The sequence below is a fragment of the Muntiacus reevesi genome, chromosome 2 (assembly GCF_963930625.1).
Source record: "Muntiacus reevesi chromosome 2, mMunRee1.1, whole genome shotgun sequence".
Taxonomy (NCBI): domain Eukaryota; kingdom Metazoa; phylum Chordata; class Mammalia; order Artiodactyla; family Cervidae; genus Muntiacus; species Muntiacus reevesi.
In genome coordinates, this window is record NC_089250.1 from 274,673,096 (window position 1) to 274,678,893 (window position 5,798).

The window sequence follows — 5,798 nt, forward strand, 5'->3', positions numbered from 1 at the left end:
TTGCCCCAGTTCAGTCCAGTCGCTCAGTCGTGTCCCACTGTTTGCAACCCATGGACTGCAGCATGCCAGGCTTCCCTGTCCATCACCAACTCCCAGAGGTTTCTCAAGCTCATGTCCATCGACTTGGTGATGCCATCCAACCATCTCATCCTGCCTTCAATCTTGCCCAGCATCAGGGTCTTTTCCAGTGAATCCTTTCTTTGTAGCAGGTGGCCAAAGTGTTGGAGTTTCAGCTTCAGCAAGAAGAAAGCGATAAAGAACGATAGAGCCTCTTGATGTAACTGTAAGAGAAGAGTGAAAAAGTTGGCTTAAAACTCAACATTCAGAAAGCTAAAGTCATGGCATCCAATCCCATCACTTCATGCAAATAGATGGGGAAACAATGAAAACATTTTGTCCCAAATAAAACTTAACTTGCAAATCTCAAGTTGAACATCTTTTTACTCAACACTAGCATCAGACTGTTTTCCAGTGAGTTGGCTCATTGTCAGATGGCCAAAGTGTTGGAGCTTCAGCCTCAGGATGAGACTTTCCAATGAATATTCAGGGATGATTTCCTTTAGGATTGACTGGTTTGCTGTCCTTGCAGTCCAAGGGACTCTCAGAAGTCTTCTCCAGCACCACAATTAGAAAGCATCAATTCTTTGGTGCTCAGCCTTATTTATAGTCTAACTATTTCATCCATACATGACCAGGAGAAAAACCATAGCTTCTGGCAAAGTGATGTCTCTGCTTTTTAATATGCTGTCTAGGTTTTTCATAGTTTTTCTTCCAAGGAGCAAGTGTCTTTTAATGTCATGGCTACAGTAACCATCCACAGTGATTTTGGAGCCCGACAAAAGTAATACAGTCACTGTTTCCACTTTTCACCCATCTATTTGCCATGATGTGATGGGACTGGAGGCCATGATGTTAGTTTTTCTGAACGTTGAGTTTTAAGCCAACTTTCTTGCACACCTATCAAGAGCTTCTTTACCTCCTCTTTGCTTTCTGCCATTAAAGTGGTATTATCTGCGTATCTGAGATTGTTGATGTTTGTCAAGGAAATCTTGACTCTACCACTACAGAAAGTGAAAGTTGGTTGCACAATCCTGTCCCACTCTTTGCAACCCCATGGACTGTAGCCCACTAGGCTCCTCTGTCCATGGGATTCTCCAGGCAAGAATACTGGAACAGGATGTCATTCCCTTCTCCAAGGGATCTTCCTGACCCAGAAATTGAACCCCAGTCCTCTGCATTGCATGCAGATTCTTTACCAAGCGAGCCATTAGGAAAGCCCTACTACTAAAAAGCGTTTGGTAAATGCAAGTCTCTGGCCCCAGGTGAAACAAAGCCAGCTATTGAGAAGCCACGGGCTATTTCCTACTCCCTAACTGCTGGTGGGGGTGGGGTGGGGGGTGAGGGGTAATGTGAGAGGAGTTCAGCTGCCTCATCTACCATCTCTTATAGTATACAAGGAATTAGGATGTGAACATCGAGGAAGCAGGATTCCTTCCGGATAGCTAGATTCATATTAAAGAAATTATTTCAGTAAGCCTGAACACTTGCTTCTTACCATTCAGAGAAGATCATTAAATCTCTTCATGTGAGGGATCTTTTTTTAAATTATTGTAACCTTTAATAATCAGATTACCTGCCCCTTGCTGCAAACTTGTATGCTGTCTCTCTCCTGCCCTGCCTCATTAGAGGCAGCTGTCTCAAAATCACTTAACATACTGTCTCCGGGGGTCAAGACCTAACATTCCTACCAAATAAAACCTTATTCTCAACTTTGAGCTCGCATGACTTTTTTTCTCAGCCGAGACATATGTCACTTATTACTTAACATAGGTCATTATTTCCTTTGTCGGTCATCAGATATGCACTTAAGGCATCATTTCACAGACATTTCTCCATTCCCACGCACACTTTTGGGCTTCCCAGGTGGCAATACTACTAAAGAATCCGCTGGTCAGTGCAGGAGCCCCAAAGACCTGGGCTTGATCCCTGGGTCGGGAAGATCCCCTGGAGGAGGAAATGGCACCCCACTTCAGTATTCTTGCCTGGGAATTCCCATGGACAGAGAGGCCTGGTGGACTCCAGTAAAAGGGGTCACAAAGACTCAGACATGACTAAGCGTCTAGGCACACACATTTTTAATCCAGTGTTCACTGCTGCCCCTAGCTTATTTTCAAAGAAAGCTGTGATGGATATACCTTCAGGCTCCTGGTCTCTGAAGCTGGAGGTCCCTCACCTGCAGGCAGGTGGTCACAATGCAAGTCATTTTATGAAAAACTGTATCCCCCAGGCTGCAGAGGGGAGTGAAAAAATCTAACTACTCAAGATATCATGGGGCTTTCCAGGTGGCGCTAGTGGTAAAGAACCCACTTCCCAATGGGGAGATGTCAGAGATGCAGGTTTATCCCTGGGTTGGGAGTATCCCCTGGAGAAGGGCATGGCAACCCACTCCAGTATTCTTTCCTGGCGACTCCCCATGGGCAGAGAAGCAAGGGAGGGCTACAACCCATGGGTTTCCAAAGAGTTGGACACTATTGAACAACTTAGCATGCAGCAGGCAGGATATCTTTGGGAAGAATTCTGAGAGCACATCCTTCCAGCAACCCAAGGGCCCTAGGTGATTCCCACCAAGCAGTCACTCACCATCACTTCAATTCAGGTCAGTTCAGTCTCTCAGTCATGTCTGACTCTTTGTGACCCCGTAAACCGCAACACGCGAGGCTTCCCAGTCCAACAACTCCCGGAGTCCACCCAAATGCATGTCCATTGAGTCAGTGATGCCATCCAACCATCTCATCCTCTGTCCTCCCCTTCTACTCCCACTTTCAATCTTTTCCAGCCTCAGGGTCTTTTCCAATGAGTTAGATCTTCACATCAGGTGGCCAAATATTTCAGTTTCAGCTTCAACATCAGCCCTACCAATGACACCGGGACTGATCTCCGTTAGGATGGACTGGGTGGATCTCCTTGCAGGTCAAGGGACTCTCAAGAGTCTTCTCCAACACCACAGTTCAAAAGCAGCCATTCTTCTGTGGTCAGCTTTCTTTACAGTCCAATTCTCACATCCATACATGATCACTGAAAAAACCATAGCCTTCAAGAGACAGACCTTTGTTGACAAAGTAATTCTACTTTTTAATATGCTGTCTAGGTTGGTCATAACTTTCCTTCCATGGAGTAAGCGTCTTTTCATTTCATGACTGCAATCACCATCTGCAGTTATTTGGGAGCTCCAAAAGTAAAGTCTGGCACTGTTTCCCCATCTATTTGCCATGGAGTGATGGGACCGGAGGCCATAATCTTAGTTTCCTGAGTGTTGAGCTTTAAGCCAACTTGTTCACTCTTCTCTTTCACTTTCATCAAGAGGTTCTTTAGTTCTTCTTCACTTTCTGCCATAAGGGTGGTGTCATCTGCATATCTGAGGTTATTGATATTTCTCCTGGCAATCTTGATTCCAGCTTGTGCTTCCTCCTGCCCAGCATTTCTCATGATGTACTCTACATATAAGTTGAATAAACAGGGTGACAATATACAGCCTTGACGTACTCCTTTTCCTATTTGGAACCGGTCTGTTCTTCCATGTCCAGTTCTAACTGTTGCTTCCTGACCTGCATACAGGTTTCTCAAGAGGCAGGTCAGGTGGTCTGGTATTCCCATCTCTTTCAGAATTTTCCACAGTTTCTTGTGGTCCACAGAGTCAAAGCCTCTGGTATAGTCAATTAAGCAGAAATAGATGTTTTTCTGGAACTCTCCTACTTTTTCGATGATTCAGCAGGTGTTGACAATTTGATTGCTGATTCATTTGACTTTTCTAAAACCATCTTGAACATCTGGAAGTTCATGGTTCACGTATTGCTGAAGCCTAGCTTGGAGAATTTTAAGCATCCCTTTATTAGAGTGTGAGATAAGTGCAATTGTGCAGTAGTTTGATCATTCTTTGGCATTGCCTCTCTTTGGGATTGGAATGAAAACACCTTTGTTAGTCCTGTGACCTCTGCTGAATTTTCCAAATTGGGGGCATATTGAGCGCAACACGGTTCATAGAATCATCTTCCAGGATTTGAAATAGCTCAGGTGGAATTCCATCACCTCCATTTCTTTGCTTGTAGTGATGCTTGCTAAGGGTCACTTCATATTGCAGGATGTTTGGCTCTACATGAATGATCACACCATCGTGATTATCTCGGTCATGAAGATCTTTTTTGTACAGTTCTCCTGTGTATTCATGCCACCTCTTCTTAATATCTTCTGCTTCTCTTAGGTCCATACCATTTCTGTCCTTTATCGAGCCCATCTTTGCATGAAATGTTGCCGTGGTACCTCTCATTTTCTTGAAGAGATCTCTAGTCTTTCCCATTCTGTTGTCTTCCTCTATTTCTTTGCATTGATTGCTGAGGAAGCCTTTCTTATCTCTCCTTGCTATTCTTTGGAACTCTGCATTCAAATGGGTCTAACTTTCCTTTTCTCCTTTGCTTTTTCCTTGTTTTTTTTTTTTTTTTTTTTTTTTTTCACAGCTATTTGTAAGGCCTCCTCCAACAGGCATTGTGCTTTTTTGTATTTCTTTTTCTTGGGGATGGTCTTGATTCCTGTCTCCTGTACAGTGTCACAAACCTCTGTCCATAATTCATCAGGCACTCTGTCTATCAGATCTAGTCCTTTAAATCTATTTCTGACTTCCACTGTACATTCATAAGGGATTCGATTTAGGTAATACCTGAATGGTCTTGATGTAAATGAAAGAGGAGAGTGAAAAATTTGGCTTAAAGCTAAGCATTCAGAAAACTAAGACCATTGCATCCAGTTCCATCACATCATGCCACATAGATGAGGAAACGGTGGAAACACTGACAGACTTTATTTTTGTGGGCTCCAAAATCACTGTGCAGATGGTGATTGCAGCCATGAAATTAAGAGATGCTTACTCCTTGGAAGGAAAGTTATGACCAACCTAGACAGCATATTAAAAAGTAGGATTACTTTGTCAACAAAGGTCCGTCTGGTCAAGGCTATGTTTTTTCCAGTGGTCATGTATGGATGTGAGAGTTGGACCATAAGGAAAACTGAGCACCTAAAAATTGATGGTTTTGACCTGTGGTGTTGGAGAAGACTCTTGAGAGTCCCTTGGACTGCAAGGAGATCCACCCAGTCCATCCTAAAAGACTTCAGTCCTGGGTGTTCATTGGAAGGACTGATGTTGAAGCTGAAACTCCAATACTCTGACCACCTGATTTGAAGAGCTGGCTCACCTGAAAAGACCCTTATGCTGGGAAAGGTTGAGGGCAGGAGGAGAAGGGAAGGACAGAGGATGAGATGGTTGGATGGCATCACCGACTCAATGGACATGGATTTTGGTGTACTCCGGGAATTGTTGATGGGCTGGGAGGCCTGGTGTGTTGCAGTTTATGGGGTGGCAAAGAGTCGGACACAACTGAGTGACTGAACTGAACTGAACTGAATGTATTGGTGGTTTCCTCTTCTTTCTTGCGTTTCAGTGTGAATTTGGCAATAAATAGTTCGTGGGGGCTGATTCGTGTCAATGTATGACAAAACCCACTGAAATGTTGTGAAATAATTGGCCTCCAACTAATAAAATAAAATTAAAAAAAAAATTAAAAAAAAAAAAATAGTTCATGGGCACAGATACCATGACTTGGAGAGGCACACCCATCCTAGAAGGAGCCTCTCCTGAATTAATCAGGCTGACACTCTTTGTAGAACTTCCCGCCCTAAATGCTCGTTTCTGATGTCACAGGGGTGCTGAGTGTGAGGCTGCAGCTCTGGGCTATTGGACCTGGGTCTCC

At 43.9% G+C, this 5,798-nt stretch overlaps 1 protein-coding gene across 1 annotated transcript in view; it reads right to left on the reverse strand.

The window, feature by feature from the left end:
• LOC136157635 (zinc finger protein 420-like) overlaps window positions 1-5,798 on the reverse strand; it is a 132,950-nt gene that overhangs the window by 22,661 nt on the left and 104,491 nt on the right. The gene's annotated exons all lie outside the window — the stretch shown is intronic.